We start from the raw sequence: 18,220 nt of genomic DNA, 5'->3' as shown, positions 1-18,220 counted from the left end.
TGCCAAGCCTCTTTGAGAAAATTTGGATGAATTCAAGAGGATAGTCTCAGAGCTCAAGAGCATTGGTGAGAAAATTGGCGATGAGAATGAGGCTTTTGTGCTATTAAACTCTCTATCGAAGCCTATAAAGTGGTGAAGAATGCTTTGATGTATGGCAGAGATTCAGTCACAGCTGATGCCATCATTTCTGCATTAAGAACATGAGAGCTAGAGCTTCAGTCAGTCAAGAAGGAGCAATCTAATGCAGAGGGGCCATTTGCCAAGGGGAAGAACAAGCAGAACCAGTGTAAGGGGAACAAAAACCAGTCAGGTGAAGAGCACAGGCCAAAAACCAAGTTGTGATGCAATTACTACAAGAAGAAAGGTCCCCTGATGAGAGATTGCTACAGTCTAAAAAGGAAAAACCAAGAAAAAGAGAAGGATCAGAAGGGGAAACAACCAAAAGCATATGTGGTTGAAGGTTCCTATTTTTACTTTGATGCCTTAGCCTTCACCAAAAATCAAACCAACCAAATCAGTCCTCTTGGGAAGCATGATTGTGTGCTAGACTCCAGATGCACATATCACATGACACTTTTCAGACCTTGTTTTAATACTTACAAGGAAATAGATGGAGAATCAGTGTATATGGGTAACAATGAAGCCTGCTAGATAAAGGGGGTTGGTTTAGTGTCCTCAAAGCTAAAGGATGGATCGCTTCTAAGAAATTCTAGACATGTACCTTTACTCAAGAGAAACTTGATATCTCTGGGCATGTTGGATTCCATTGGGTGTGAATACAGAGGAAAATGTGGAGTTCTTAAAGTGATCAAGGATTCCAAAGTTGTGTTGGTTGGTGAGAAGGTCAATGACCTTTACATTGTGAGAGGAGTAGAGATGATGACAAGTGCCTACACAGCTTCAACATGAAACTTGAAAGAGGTTGACTTGTGGCATAAAAGACTTTCCCATATTAGTAAAAAAGGGATGCAAGCTCTGTCCAAGCAAGGAATCTTTCCCAAAGGTATCAATGAGCACATTTCCTTTTGTGAGCATTGCATTTTAGGTAAAGCAACCAGGCAAAGCTTCACAAAATCTCAACACACCACCAAAGGAGCATTGGACTATGTCCATTCTAACCTATGGGGACCATCTTTTACACCAAGCCTTAGTGGCTCAATGTATTTTCTAACCTTTATAGATGATTTTTCTAGGAAAAGCTGGATATACTTTCTTAAAACTAAGGACCAAGTATTTGGGAAGTTTAAAGAATGGAAAGCCATGATAGAAAATCAAGCATCTAAAAGGTTAAAATACTTTAGAACCGATAGTGGGCTTGAATTTTTCAATGAAAATTTTGATAAATTTTGTAGTGAGAATGGTTTAACTAGGCATGGGATAGTGAGGTATACACCTCAACAAAATGGGGTTGCTGAGAGGTTAAATAGAACCATAATGGAAAAGGTTAGGTGTTTGCTTTCTGATGTTATCTTAGGGGAATGTTTTTGGGCAGAAGCTGCATCCTATATTGTGTATACCTTAAATAGGTGCCCTCACACATCTTTAGATTTGCTTACACCTGAGAAAAAGTGGACTAAACATCCCCCTAGCTTAGATAACCTCAAGGTCTTTGAATGTATAGGGTTTGTGTACTAAACTAAGGGAAGGTTGAAGGCCAAAGCAGTCAAGTGTATATTTGTAGGCTTTACAGAGGGTGTCAAGGGGTTCAAAATGTGGCATCCTATTGAGAGGAAGTTCCTAGTAAGCAGAGACATCACCTTTAGGGAAGAGAAGATATTTATACAAAAGGAGAAAACGGTAGAGGATGAAGGAGAGTCCTCCAACACTAATTTTGAGGTGGAGTTACCATCCGAGAAGCCAAATGAGTCTAGCCAACCTAGTAACAGAAGAGAAATAGAGAAAAATGTAGAGGAACATGAAGAGACAACATGTGAGCAACCTGATTTAAGCCAATATGTCTTAGCTAGGGATAAACAAAGAAGAACTATCACACCTCCAACTAGATATACTGAAATGAATTATATGAATCTAGTTTTAAATGTTGTAGTAACTCCTACTAGCAGGGAACCAACTACCTTTGAGGAAGAAATAAGTTGTGCTAATGCAAGGATTGGATTGAGGCAATGAATGAGGAGATGCATTCACTAAATGTGAATGAAACTTGGTCCTTGGTTCCTCTACCAAAAGGGTATAAATATGTTGCTTCTAAATGGATTTTTAAACTTAAAGAAGGAGTATCCTATGATAAAAAACCTAGGTATAAAGCTAGATTGATTGCTAAGGAGTTCATTCGAAGGGAAGAAATAGACTATTCTAAGATTTTCTCTCCTGTTGTAAAACAAACTTCAATAAGATTTCTTCTATCCTTAATTGCTCAAAATAATCTAGTATTGTATCAACTAGATGTCAAAACTTCTTTTCTTCATGGACATCAGAAGAGACAATCTATATGACGCAATCTTAAGGATTTAAAGTTAAAGGAAAAGAAAATCTCTTTTCCTTACTCAATAAGTCTATATATATGGGTTAAAACAGTTACTTAGATGCTGGTATAAGAGATTCAATGACTATATTTCTAGCATTGGGTTCAAAAGAAGCTCATTTGACATATGTGCTTATCTAAACGCAGGTTCTTACAAGGACAAAGTTTACCTACTCATATATGTAGATGACATGTTGCTGGCAGGTAGGTCTAAAGAAGATCTAACCCATGTTAAAAACCTCTTAAAAAGAGAGTTTGATATGAAGGACTTAGGAGAATCAAGCAAGGTCCTAGGAATAGAGATCCATAGGAACAAAGACAAGTCTATTCTAAGCATCAGTCAGTCCAACTACTGTTAGAAAATCTTTAAAAGGTTCAACATGATTGATGCCAAAGCTATGAGTTTACCCATTACCCAACACTTTAAGCTTTTCTCAGCTAACTCTCCTAAGGATTCTGACCTAGAACACCTGAAATAGATAGCTGTCATATCCTATAGTGAAACTGTCGGAAGCCAGATGTATTTGATGATTTCTACTAGACTTGATCTCTCATATTCAGCTAGCTTAGTTAGTAGATATATGTCTAATCCTAGTAAGAGACAATGGGAGGCTACTAAAGGGATCCTAAGGTATCTAGTTTGGTCTAAAAACTCTAAGTTAGTCTATCAAAGGTTAGCTAAACTAAAACTAGAGCTTTATGGATATGCTGATGCTAACTATGCTGTTGATTTGGACAAAAGGAGGTTCTTAACAGGTTACCTTTTCCTTTTTGGTCCCAATCTAATCAGCTAGAAAGCATCACTTCAGCCTATAGTAGCCCTATCTATAGCTGAGACTAAATATATGGCTCTAACTGAAGCAATCAAATAGGCTTTGTGACTTAAAGAACTGTTGAAAGACTTTGGAATAGATCAAACAGTAGTGAAATTCTACTGTGATAACCAAAGTGCTATCCATTTGTCCCGAAATCCACAATTCCATACTAGAACAAAGCATATTGATATCAAATATCACTTTATTAGAGATAAAGTTGAGACATGGGAGATAGAAATCTTAAAAGTCCATACTTCTGATAATGCAGCTGATATGCTAACTAAACCTGTTACAAAGCTTAAATTGTTTAAATGTGTAGACCAGGTTGGTTTTGAGCTTCTAAACATAGGGTAGACAAATCGGTTAGAATCAGGAAGATTATGAAGATTGCAGGCATTGGAGTCAAGGTGGAGAATTTAAAGAAGTTTGACTCAAATACCATCAGATTTTTGTTTGTAACTAACTAATGTGTAACGGTCAGTTGGTATATCATTATAAATACAACTGTTTTCGAATTAAAAAACAGAGAGTTATCATCTTTTCTTAGTTTTCTTGCAAACAAAAAGTCTGTAAGCAATCTTCATTTAGTAAAAGATTTCAAATCTTTCCGTGGACGTAGGAAACCTTACCGAACCACGTAAAACACTATGTCTCTTTCTTCTTCCTTATCTTTCTTGTTTCAATTGAGTAATGCTTCACTGCAATCGAGCACCTATCATTTACATTACAAATCCCATCAAGTAATCAAGTTATCGAGTCAATCGTGCATCGATTAATTGCTATCGATTAGGTACAAGTACATCGTTTTCACATTCGAGTTGCACTGAGTATCGTTCAAGAACCGTTAAGTATGATCGAGTATTAATTCTGTTATCATCGAATTGCATCGAGGATTTAATAGAGACCAGTCAGACAAAGAAGGAAATTCTGATCGAGGATCGAGTAGCGAGAAAGATAACCAACCAAAGGCTCCTGTTTTGTGTGTCGAGGATTTGGCAGAATTGATTTGAGTCATTTCTTCATCTCTTCAACGGTGATCTTGAGTATTTGGGACTTGTGAAGGGTCTTCAGCCCAACAACTTTCACCATACTTCATAGACTATACTTAGCCATAAGTCGAGAAAGATAACCAACAAAAGGCTCTTGTTTCGTTGAGCACTACCAAACCTAGTGACCATTAATTTCTTCCTCTAAATTGTAGGCCAAGAAGGCGCCTGTTTCAAAGTCCAAAGGGCTATGTCTGGGGCCAAAGCCGAGTGGGAGGGTCTTAAAAAATGGGGATGTACTGTATATTTAGGTATGGAGCTTCGGCAAAATTTTTGATTTGTTAGAGATTATACTAGGTTCCATGACTAGTAGCTAGGTTAATTGTGTATGTTGGTTATATAGTTGATGAAAGTTGAACCAATTCTCAAATGAAACTCTTGTGAGGGCCCTTTGGGAATTGAAAAGTAAGGTACCAGGGTTTGAGACCTTTCCTAAAAATTACATTTGCATTTATTTTTGACTAAGCACCCTAATTCACTTTCAATATTTAATCTATATTTTGTTTGCCTGAGGACAACAAAAGATTTAAGTTTTTTTTTTTTTTTTTTTGGGGGGGGGGGGGGGGGGGGAGATGGGGCATTTATGGATGTAAAAAACTGCATGTTTTTACTATCTATTTTAATATTTTTCTCTAAAAATAACCTAAATTGTGTAAAATGAGCAAATAAATGTCTTTAAATACTCTAAAGTTAGTTTTTACTGTTTTGGACTAGTTTTATAAGCTTTTCCAGATTTTTAACTATTTTGCAGAAATTTATCTAGATGCGCTCGCATTGGCCTGAATATTTGTCCTCATTGGTTGATGCACGAGCATTAACTTGGACGATGCACCCATATTGAAAATCTTAATTTACCAGATTGTGTCCACTTTTTTACGGATGTTTGCTTTCAGTCCAAAGTCATTTTTCAGTGCCAAAATTTCTTGGGAGAAGTGTATAACGTGATTTTTACCATCCCTCAATCATTTTGGCCTATATAAAGGAGTGGAGGCCTTATTCTTCAATTATTTACCACTTCTTTGAAGAAAACCCATGAATTCATTTTAGAATTTCTTCAAGAACAAATGTTCCTATGAAAAAATGACTTCTTTAGGTTAAACCTACCGATGAGAACACGTTGAAGAGTGAGACTCAGCTTGAGAAAGAATCAAATCTATCTTAGAGGGCACCTTAGTTTGTTAGGTTAATTAAAAGACTATGTTACTATTTCTCAATATTTGTTCTTTTAGTTTTTTGTTGTTTTCCTTTTCTTTCTTTTTTTTTTTTATTTCATTATTTGTGACATTGTAACTCATGACATAGGATTTAATGAGGTCTATTAATTCTTATCTCATTATGGGCTAAGTTTTCTAAGATATTCAGTCATGCGGATACCATAAAACCTTATGGCTTAAGCATTTTCCAATTCACCATGCTGCCTTGACCTTCACATTTCCTTAGTTGATTATATTAAAATCTTGTTAAGTTGATCTAATCACTTAATTTAACATGCTTGTGGAGTTTTAATGTTGAGAATGTTATAGTATAAAAGATATCACAAAGAAATATGGGACTAAGAGCTTATAGATAGTATTGTCATATATGCTTAGGGATAAGATACACTATATGATATTTGAAATTCAACTAGCCATAGAGATATAGGTTTAGCTACTTAGACTACTAAAGGAACTTGTAACAGGACTGAATAAAGGAAGTTTTCTGTCCATGGTGTGTCGCTATCGACGTGATGCAACCGCATAGCTCAAGGTATAAAGCCTATTAGGTGAAACCTGTCTTGAATTCCTTGGTTTCTTTCATTGTTTATCTTTATTATTTGAAAACAACCCCAAAATCACTTATTTAGCGGCCACCTCTTGGTTGCATCGAAAAGCTCTTTCTTAGCAAAATTAAATTGCATAAATATCTTTTGGAATACTCCAAAGTTGCGTACTTATTGACCATGTATGCTGCCACTAGACCATCCTTATCTATATTTTTATCATACACACACACATCCAGTCGATCAAAGATATATTAAATAAAATTATATATTTAGTTTGGATTAGGTTCAAATAAGAAATATATGTTCGAAAAATTAAAATATTTGAACATCATTCACATAATTTAGCCTTGTTTGGTAACCATTTCGTTTTTAATATTTTGTTTTTGAAAATTAAACCTCCAATACACTACTTCTACTTCCAAATTTCTTCATTTGTTATCTACTTTTTACCACTGATTTAAAAAACTAAGCCAAAATTTGGAAATTAAAAAAAGTAGCTTTTAAAAATTTGTGTTTGTTCTTAGAATTTGACTAAGATTTCAACCATTGTATTTAGGAAATAAGCAAATCATTATAAGAAATGGAGAGAAAATATGCTTAATTTTGAAAAACAAAAGATGAAAAACGAAATGGTTACCAAATGGGGCTTCAATATATTGATTTTAATATAAGATATTGAAACATGAATATATATATTATTATTAGGGTTTTCCTATTAAGGTCACATAAATAGGACCTGTATGAGGGATGAAAAAAAAGGTAACATTGATAAGAAAAATTATAGAGAAAGAGTTCTCTGCAAAATTCTTGAATTCCCAAAAATCACAAAGGAAGGTTCTATGCCAATTTTCTCTCTTTTCCTTTTCTTTCAAAGAGGCTCCCATAAGTCACCTGTTCCTTGTCAGTGTCATAGCGAGGAAGACCTCATGGCAGGAATATTTAACCTCATGGAGATGGGACCCACCAAAGATATGTAATTTGTTTAATCCTTTATTATTTTTCGTTTAACTCTAAATAATATCAAAAGGATCCAATGCTTCCATTGCTAGATGAGTAGTTAATTCTCTTTACATGAATCATTAGAATATGGCTTTTTCTAACTATGTGTGTCCTTATGGAGTGTTCCAGTCTAACCTAGGTCCAATATCACTACCCTTCAACCCTAACTTTTACCCTTTGAGTTACTCCTCTTATGATCATGTGAGTCAAGATGTTCATAAAATTCTAGTTGTGAAGAAACCTTCCCTTAAGGACCTATTAAAAAAGTATATCTTAGAGTCAAAGGTGAAGAGCTTTTTTAGATTTGAGTTAGAGAGGTTGGATAGTATAGAAACTCAAATAGTAGAGGATGAGGTTGCAATAACTGGTATAAATTCACAACTTAGTCTGATAGTCGATGCAATTAGAGTCTTGCATGAGGAGAATATTTTTGATGCCATCAAGGTAAAGAAGTCTAATATTTTGTACTATGATGGTGAGGAGGAGTTAGAGTCAAAATAGGAGAAAATGTGAACGAAAATGTGTCTAATTTAGATGAGGGAATTCAGGTGATAGAGTTTGAGGATAAAAAGCCTGAACTTTTATATCAAAGAGTCATCCTATAGTTGATCTTTCTTTCCTTGTTTCTCACAAACCTTGTAAATTTTGTTTCTTAATTTTGATTTTTCATCTTTTTATTTTCCTTATATTAAAAATAATAAAATTATTCTAATGTCAAGTACCCACCCATGATAAATGGTTAAGCCTACTAGAAATGGCAGGTTACATTGATTGGAGCAAGAAGGACCTGAAAAACTGGAAGAATTTTTACATATCCTGACGTAGAAATTCTCTGTTCATCTAGCTCGAGATGTTACACCCGATGTTTCTTGGAGCAACCCAAGTTTACTATTTTCCATTATTTCATTTGTTCATGTTTATTTTAGTTTAGCTTTCACGACATTCTTTATATTTTGAGACTGAAGCTCTCATGCACATAATAATACTCCTCCATATGTCTGATACACTTAGACCACCTCACTAATCAGGCTTGTAACACCCCACAAATTTTTTTAGTAATAATGTAATTTCAATAACTTTATTATTTGGAATTTCAGTACTTGTTACTAGTTGGAGGGCATTTTTGGAATTTTGGACTTTAAGTATAAGTACGAAAATTTAATTGTTGGTGTGAAATTATTCAATTTGAAATTCAAATGGAAAATTAATGGCAGGAATTAATTTTCTTTTGAAACGGAAATGAATTTAATAGTATAAAACGGAAAGAAATTAAATGTAATTATATTTACTTTCTTTTTTGTTTTATTATTATTATTATTGTTGTTATTATTTTTTTTTAATAAAAATTTAAACCCCACCTCCCTTTTCTTCCTCACATTCGTGAGCCCGTCCGACGCCGCCCAAAGTTACCGCGTCAGTTTCTTCATGACCTCCGTCTACTACTGTTCAAGTGTCGTTCATTTTTGCCATCACTGGATCTATCAATTTGGGTAAGATTTCTGCCATTTGAGTTTGTTTTTGATTGATTCTTGAATACTCATTTACTTTTGGCATCAATTGGTTGATATCCATTGTGTTTCAACTTTGGATTTATGTTTGTGAAGGTATTGGGGTGTTGTTCAGTGAAGTTGGTGTTTGTTTTAGCGAGTTTTGGTAAGTTTTATGCTTTGATTACCCTCTTGTGGATTAATTTTGGTTGTTGAGAAATTTTGGTAAAGTCATTTGGAAGTGATTTTTGATAAAGCTACATATGGATAATTTATTTGAGACATTGGTAGTGAAGTATGTATTTGATTCAAGCTTTAATCATGTAAGCCTAATTTCAAATTATGATTAGGGGGTTGATTCAAGAATTTCATTTAAGATGAAGAAGAGTTTTGTTTGCTAATTATTTGGACTTAAAATTGGAGGTTTGGAAGGTGAATTCGAATTGGACCACACCTTAGGTAAGGTTATTTGGAAATATTTTGTAATATTTGGGTGTTTGGAATTTGACCTTAACTATTAATTTTAAAGTTTGGTTTATGTTTAGGCTTGATTAAGGATTCAAGAATTTCACGAAGATTCAATTGCTTTTTGGTTCGACCTAATATCAAGTTAAGTAATCTTACTACTGGAACTACCCACGGGCCAGGCATTAGATGTATGCTAGCATGTTAAATGAAGGTTATGACAGAATGCATGAAAGATTGATAGTATAACATGATTAAAGTATGTTCTGTTACGAGATTCGAATTATTTATTTATGCACATAGACACTTGAATGCTAGTATGAGATGGTATGTGCTTCTACGGTTGTATTTGATTTGATGATGTTGAGGTATACATGTATGTTGTAGAACCATGATGTTGAGGTATCTGTGTATGTTGTAGAGCCATGATGTTGAGGTTTATATGTATGTCATAGATTCGTACAGTGATGATTATGATGCTGAGACTGTGCAAATGTCCTTATTGATTAGTTAGATGCCCATTAGATTTTGTGTTTCCTTCGAGATTCACCAGTTTGTGTTTCCTTCGGGATTCACCAGTTTGTGTCTCCTTCGGGATTCACCAGTTTGTGTCTCCTTCGGGATTCACCAGAGGTAGTGGGCATACTTAACTATAGTAGGATAGGACTCAGTCTCCTTCTTGTTTCATGTGCATATGTGTCCCATGAGAATTAGAGCAGTTTATATGTTTCACCAGAGGTGGGTATCTAGAGGACATAGATGCCCAGCCTGACCCCAGTAGTGGAGGTTACGTACTGAGTATTTTATACTCATTCTTTCTAATGTTGTTGTTTCAGGTAAGGGTAGAGATGCACTGGTGATGGACAAGCGGAATTCGTGAACGAGCCACTGGGACTAGTTTTTACGCTTCCGCATCATGAAATTTAGAGTTCTTTTAATGTTTCTCTTAACTTTTAGTTTTGATGTTTAAAACTTATTTTTAAGAATCGTTTTTCAGACCTATTTATTATCCTTTATGATTTATGAGTACCCTACTATTGTTTTAATATTTGAAATTAATGAAAGTCTTTTGAACTTACCTTATTTAATTAGCATTTATTTCACCATAACCAAGTGTCGTTTTGAGTTTCATGCATGCATGTATTTAGTAACGGCCTACTTAAGTCCTAAGGGGTCGGGTCATTATAAGGCTAGTGTCCATCTTTGTTCTATTTTTATTTTCAATGCATTTGGGACCATGCATGGTTTTAAGTTTGTGAATTTTGTGATATTTGAATTATTTGTGCATGATCGTATGGGATGTTGACAATTTTATAATTATTTTTTCCATTTTTGGGATATTCAATATTTTTTTTTGAATTGTTGAGAAAATTAGATGCATGTTATTGATAGAGGAATTTCACATGATATTTTGGCCCCAAAATGAATTAAATTTAGTAAAATGAGTAAATACGTGTTCTTAGATTACTTTAAGTTTGTTTTAACTATATTGGACCATTTTAATGAGCTTACACGATTTTTCCTGTGTTTGCAAAAATAGAGTAGTGATGCGCCATCATCAACTAGACTGATGCACTCGCATCACTCAATTCACCCATATCCCCTGAAATGATGTGACCACATAAAAAAAATTCTAATTTTCTAGATTATGTCTACTCTTTCATGGTTACTTCTTTTTTTGGGTCCACAACCATTTTTCAACACTAAAACTTACTGGAGAGCTTTTAGAACATGATTTTCGGTCACCTTTCAACCGTATTGACCTATATAAAAGAATGGAAGTTGGAAAGCACTAAAAAAGTGCTTTCTTAGCTTAGAATTTTGTTGGTTCTATTAATATTTTGTGTTCTTTGATGCTTTTTATGTTTAATTTTTAGGAATCGAGCATTTGAACTGGAATGGGCTAACTTCATAGTAAAATGATGAAAATATCCCTTAGGAAGGTTAAAGTTTGACCTAGGGCAAAGAAGGGCGGGGTTAAATTGATGAAATTAAGGTAAAAATAGGTGGGGATGGCTCGCAACAGTGTTGTGGGCAGTAGACACCAAAATAAGGTAGCGCTGAGGTGCTATGACTTTTATCGGGCTGCTATAAATTCTGCTGTTAGTAAATAGGTAATAATTTTTTAATCGGGTGGTCGTTTGAGGCATATAACCATTTTTTCCCCTTCTGTTTTATGTCCTCTATACATTCGAACATTAGGTTTGAGCTTTGAATTTGGGTTTGGATAGATTTTCTTAGGATTTGTTTGGGACCTTAGTTGGGAGCCGATTTTTGGGTAGAGATGATATCTTGGAGCTTTCAAAGAAGTGGATGATCGAGGAGATCGTTGGAGGGTGATCCCAAGCTTGAGAATGTCAGTCAAGAGCCTGACTTGCTTCTCTTTCCCTATTTAGTCTTCTTTTTCTTTGTATTTTGGAGTACGAATTGTCTATGTTTGCATCATACCATAGGTTGCTAAGTTCGTAGTCTTTAGGGTTCTTATGTAGTTTTTGGATTGTTGCAAACTTTGTTAATTGTTTCTTGGATTCGATAAATGCATACACTATTGATGCTTTTGAACAATTGACTTTTTTTTTTTTTTTAATGTTCTTTACTAAATTTCTTGTTTGAGAAAGGACATTAGGTTAGATCTAGCATGTTAAATTGTTAATCAATTATACATGAAAATGATCAGAGACTAATAGAAATTAATGATGAAGGAACTTAGTGTTGCAGTTAGTTAATTAATTGCACGAAAGTGAATTAATGGTTAGGTATTAGAAATCGTTGGGCTCAGAAGAGGATACCTGGATAAAAGACTTCTAGGTTTATAGTTAGCATTTAATCAATCTAAGGCTTCAACATTTAATTTAGTTAATCCATTAACGAAGTCATTACCTTAGGACATGTCTTTGTCTAATTTCGCCTCAGTGTTATCATTTATTTTCTTTCTTTAGATTTATTTTAGTTTATATCTTATCATAGTTCGATTTTCTAGATAAAATTAGAAGATGTTTGAGTACCTAAAAAAATTGAAAAACCATTTTTTTAGAGAACGATACTCAGTCTCTTGATCGTTATACTATATTATTACTCGACATGTGCACTTGTGCTTATCAAAGGTGTCCTTTAATCTTCCATGAACTCTCCATTCCTTTGAAGAAAACTCATGAAATTATGCATAATCTCTTTAACAATGAAAGTTCCTCTAAAGAGATGGCCTTTTTAGGTCAACTCTACCCATGAGAACGTGTTATAGATTGAGATTCACAAAGAACTGAATCCATCCTAGAGAGCTCCTTAGTTTGTTGCCTTGATTCAAAGGCTTTATTTATTATTATTCAAATTTTCTTCTTTTTGTTCTTTGTTGTTGTTCATTCAATCTTTTTGTAATTCCATTATTTATTACATTGTAACCTATGACATTGGATTTAATGAAGTCCATTCATTCTTATCTAATTATGGGCTAAGTTTTCTAAGGGATCTAGTCTTGTGGATATGGCTTAAGCCAATGCTATCGGATCGAACCGTATCAGTTTCACTTTCTACTTCTTTTATTGATACTTATATTAATTATCTTGTTAATTTAAATTGATCACTCAAACTAACATACTATTTGAATCTTAATGTTGTGAAGATTAAGATATAAATAGATCTCACAAAAGAATATGGGACCAAGAGCCTATAGAAAGGACATTATCTGATTTTAGGCATAAAACACATTGTAGAACCAAGACATTGCATGAGATCTAATTAGCTATAAAGGTACAGGTACTAATTACTTAGAGTTCTAAGGGTAGTTGAAAACAAGGCTGAATAGAAGTTGTTCTCGATTTATTGAAAATTGGTTGATGTTGACATGTTGTAAGCCTAATGCGATCACATAGCTTAAGGTCATTTATCTACGGGTTGAAACTTGATTTGAATTTCTTACTTCCTATTTTTTTTTTTTTTTTTACTATTTGCAAAATAATCCCAAAATACTTATTTACCAGTTACCCCTTGATTTTCATCGAAAAGCTATTTCTTAAAAAAATTGAATTGCATAAATAGTCTCTTGGGATACGATACTTGGAATACTCCCAAGTTTATTACGTATTGATAGTATATGCTTGCACTAGACCATTCTTATTCATATTCTTATCATTCATACATATTTGGTCGATCAATTATGGATTATGATTTCCTAGGATTTGTTCTGAATATGCATGTTAGATGATCAGTTGTAGAAATAAGATAACAAAGTCCTGAATTAAGCTTTGTTTAAGTTTCTTTTGGATTCTCTTGCATTTGAGCATGTAGCAATTTCATTTAAGACCCTATTAGATTAGCATGTTTAATGGAGTCGAATCAATTGTCACCTTGAAAGGTCTCAATCCTAGTTGATTTTACTTCTAGCATTTGTGTAGTTAATAAAAAATGAAAAGAAAAATAAAAGAAAATTTTGATAAAGGGTATCCTCCTTCCATTGCACGAATGCCTCAGTAAGTGAGTAAAATTAAGCACCTTGATAGACACATTACTGAAATTTGATGTCTTTCATGTGACCCATGTGGGCAAATAAAAAAGATGATAATGTTAGAAATTAATAAGCTAGATACATTATGGATAACACATTCCTAGATACATTTCTAATTTCAAGATACATGTATTTCTAGATACATGTAATTGATCAAGTACATAAATGGTATGTATACATATACTTAATTTATTTTGTGTCTTTTAGGAAGTGTCTCTTGAGTACTATATAAAGAGTTCATTTCCCTCATTCGTAAGCAAGATAAAAGAATCGAAATCAATAGAAGTAAATTGAAGTTTATAAAGATATTGAGTTTCAAGAGAACAATATTCTTTTTTTGTGTGTTCTTCTTGAGTTTTGTAAGAGAACAAGTTTCTTCTCTTAAAAGTTGTGAGATTTAGAGTGAATTTAGAGTGGGCTCATCAATTCTTTCAACAAAGTGGTATCAGAGCAAAAAGGGTTGAAAGATGTCATCTAACATGTTGCAGCCTTAACTTCCTCGCTTTGAGGGGAAAAAACTATAGATGGTGGAGCCAACAAATGAAGGTTCTTTATTGATCTCAAGATCTTTGGGATATTGTTGACAGAGGATATTTGGAGCCAGAAAGTGAGGATAGTCTTTCACCACAAGAACTCAATGAGTTGAGAGATTCTAGAAAAAAAGATAAAAAGGCATTATTTTTCATCTACCAAGATGTGGATGAAAATATTTTTGAAAGAGTATTAGGAGTCTCTACTACTAAAGCAGCATGAGATGCATTGTAGAATTTGTATGAAGGAGAAGAAAAGGTAAAATTGGTTCGATTGCAAACACTTTGAGCTGAATTTGATACCATTCGAATGAAAGATGCTGAAACTATTGAAGATTTTTTCAACCGTGTTCTCTTAATTGTTAATTAATCAAGATCAAATGGAGAAACAATCGAAGATCAAAGGGTGGTTGAAAAGATCCTTAGAAGCATGACTAGAAGATATGAGCATATTATTGTAGCAATTGAAGTATCCAAAGATATGTCAATTCTCTCCATCAATAGCTTAATAGGATCTCTTCAATCTCATGTGCTCAGATTGAAGTTGTTTGATTCTACTCCTTCAGAAGAAAGTTTTCATATGCAATCCTCCTCTCGAGGGCGATCTGGTGGAAGAAGAGGTGGACATGGCGGTAGAGGAAATGGACGATCCAACGTCGTGACAAATTCAGAGTTAGAGAGAAGATACAATCAATCTTCTTCAAATAGAGGAAAGGGAAGAAGTTCAAATAGAGAAAGAGGCAGAAGTGGTGGTCGTGGAGATTTTTCTCACATATAATGTTTCAATTGTAGATGTTATGGACATTTTCAAGCAGACTGTTGGTCTAAGAAGGCTGATTCTAATCAAGTAGAAACCACTCTAATGCATGAGCAACAGGATAATGATCAAGATAGTGAAGATTGGTGACAATAAGAAGCTTGAGGTTAAAGGAAAAAGAGATATTTTTATCAAGACAAAAAAGGGAGCAAAAAGAATTATTGATGTGTATTATGTTTCAGGTCTCAAACACAATCTTTTAAGTGTTGGGCAACTTCCCTTAAGAGGACATGATGTTATCTTTAAAGATAATATATGTGAGATTAGAACTAAGAATGGAGGTCTCATAACGAAGATATGCATGTCTCACAACAAAATATTTTCAATTAAAATATGCTATGAGAAAATTTTTTGTTTTGAGACTTTAGTAAATGACTCTTCATGGTTGTGGCATTGTCAATTCGGGCAACTGAGTTTTGACACTTTGTCTCACATGTGTCAACAACATATGGTGAGAGGCATGCCAAATATTAAAAAGGAAGATCAACTTTGTGAAGCATCTTTTTTTGGAAAGCATCATCGAAATTCATTTCCGACTGGAGGTTCTTGGAGAGCATCAAAACCTCTCGAGCTTGTCCATACAGATTTATGTGGACCCGTGAGAATCACTACACATGGAGGTAACCGTTATTTTCTCACATTTATTGATGACTACAGTCGGAAAACGTGGATTTATCTACTAAAAGAAAAGAGCTCTACTTTCAAATGTTTCAAGACATTCAAAGCAATGGTGGAAAATGAAAGTAACATGAAATTGAAAGCAATGCGTTCAGATTGTGGGTCTTTGCAGATTTCTTGAAGGAAAATGGAATCAAGCATCAGAAAACTGTTCGAAAAACTCCTCAACAAAATGGAGTTGCAGAGAGGGAAAACAGAATAATAATGGAACTTGCAAGAAGTATGTTAAAGGCCAAGAAACTTCCAAATCAATTTTGGGGAGACACAGTAACTTGTGCTGTTTATCTCCTAAATCGAGCTTCAACTAAAAGTGTGCAAGGTATTACTCCTCAAGAAGCATGGAGCATATTGAAACCAACTGTTAGTCACCTAAGAGTATTTGACTGTATTGCTTACTCTCATATTTCAGATGAGAAAAGAGGTAAACTAGATGATAAATTAGAAAAATGCATTTTTGTTGGGTACAGTGAGACTCCAAGGCTTACAGATTATACGAGTTATTATAGTCGAGATGTCAAGTTCGATGAAGCAAAATTCTGGCTATGAGATGCACCAAATAAAGACTAGAATCCATTACTTGTTGACTTGAATGGCAAAGAAGATGCTCAAGACTTGGAGCTTGAAGAAACTCAACCACCGACTTCACCTTCTTCATCACACTCCACAAGTGATGAAGAAACTACTCCAAGGAAGACAAGAAATATTCAAGAGATCTATAATAATTCAAGAAGAATACAAGATGATGAACATGCTGATTTTGCTTTATTTGCAAATGTTGATCCTATATTCTTTGAAGAAGCAATTCAATATGAGAAATGGAAAGATGCAATGGATCAAGAGATTGATGCATTCAGAAGAAACGAGACATGAGAGTTAGTCAACTTTCCAGAGAATAGAAAAGCTCTTGGAGTCAAATAGATCTATAGAAAAAACTGAAGCAAAATGGAGAAGTGTAGAAATATAAGGCCAGACTCGTAGTAAAAGGTTACAAACAAAAGTTTAGTGTGGATTATGAAGAAGTTTTTGCACCAGTAACTCACTTGGAGACTGTTTGTTTGATGTTAGCCCTTGCAGCACAAAATAACTGGAAAGTTCATCAAATGGATGTCAGTCAGCATTTCTAATTGGGTATTTAGAGGATGAAATATATGTTAAGCAGCCCCCTGGTTATGCCAAAATTGGAGAAGAAAATAAGAAGTGTCGATTGAAGAAAGCATTGTATGGGCTAAAGCAAGCACTAAAAGCCTGGTACAACGGTATCGATGATTTTTTTCTTGAAGGATGGTTTCAAAAGATGTCCATATGAGCATGCTCTCTACACCAAAGAAGACGAAAATGGTAATTTCTTGATGATTTGTCTATATGTTGATGATTTAATCTTTACGGAAAATTCAAACATGATGATTGACGAGTTCAAAGAGAGCATGAAGAAAGAATTGAGATGCTGATATGGGTTTACTTCATTATTTTCTTAGTATTTAAGTTAAACAAGGTGATAATGAGATTAAAATTTTCCAAAGAAGCATGCAAAAGATTTGTTGATAAAGTTCAAAATGGAGAATGCTTATCCTGCTCATACTCCTATGGAACTGGGTTTAAAGTTAAGCAAGCATGATGATAGTGAAGCTTTTGATGCCACCATCTATAGAAGTCTTGTTGGAAGTTTAATGTATTTAACTACAACTAGACTTGATCTTATGTTCTTAGTAAGTTTATTGAGTAGATTTATGGCATCACCAAAGAGAAGTCATTGGGAAGCTAGAAAGAGAGTTCTTAGATATATTCTTGGAACTATTGATCATGGAATCCACTATAAAAGGAATGTGGATAATGTTCTTGTTGGTTACAGTGATAATGATTGGGGAGAAAATATTGATGATTTGAAAAGTACTTCTGGATATGTATTTAATATTGGTTCTGGAGCAGTTTCGTGGGCATCAAAGAAGCAGGATGTTGTAGCATTGTCAATAACAAAAACTAAATACATTTCATTGTCTGTAACTAGTTGTCAAGCACTTTGGCTTAGAAAAGTACTACATGAATTGAAGTGTCCTCAAGAGAAAGGGACCGCATCTTCTGTGACAATAAATCATCTATCTCGCTTTCGAAGAATCCAGTTTTTCATGGAAGAAGAAAACACATACAGATCAAGTATCATTTCATCAGATAATTGATAAAAGATGAAGAAGTATATGTCAAGTATTGCAAGACACAAGATCAAGTTGCAGACATATTCACAAAAACATTAAAGGCAGACTTATTCTTTAAAATGAAAGAGAAGCTCGAAGTCAGGGAAGTCTGGCTTAAGGGGGCATGTTAGAAATTAATAAGCTAGATACATTATGGATAACACATTCCTAGATACATTTCTAATTTCAAGATACATGCATTTCTAGATACATGTAATTGATCAAGTACATGAATGGTATGTATACATGTACTTTATTTATTTTGTGTCTTTTAGGAAGTGTCTCTTGAGTACTATATAAAGAGTTCATTTCCCTCATTTGTAAGCAAGAGAAAAGAATCAAAACTAATAGAAGTAAACTGAAGTTTATAAAGAAACTGAGTTTCAAGAGAACAATACTCCTCTTTTGTGTGTTCTTGAGTTTTGTAAGAGAACAAGTTTCTTCTCTTA

At 34.1% G+C, this 18,220-nt stretch overlaps 1 pseudogene; it reads left to right on the top strand.

Annotated features, from left to right (window-relative positions):
- Window positions 1–17,135: 17,135 nt before the first annotated feature.
- Window positions 17,136–17,756, top strand: LOC150033199 (secreted RxLR effector protein 161 pseudogene; annotated as a pseudogene).
- The last annotated feature ends 464 nt before the right edge of the window (window positions 17,757–18,220 follow it).

The sequence above is a fragment of the Benincasa hispida genome, chromosome 10 (genome assembly GCF_027475165.1).
Source record: "Benincasa hispida cultivar pf3 chromosome 10, pf3_genome.v1.1, whole genome shotgun sequence".
NCBI classification, from domain to species: Eukaryota; Viridiplantae; Streptophyta; class Magnoliopsida; order Cucurbitales; family Cucurbitaceae; genus Benincasa; species Benincasa hispida.
This window is presented reverse-complemented; position numbering and strand designations above follow the sequence as displayed.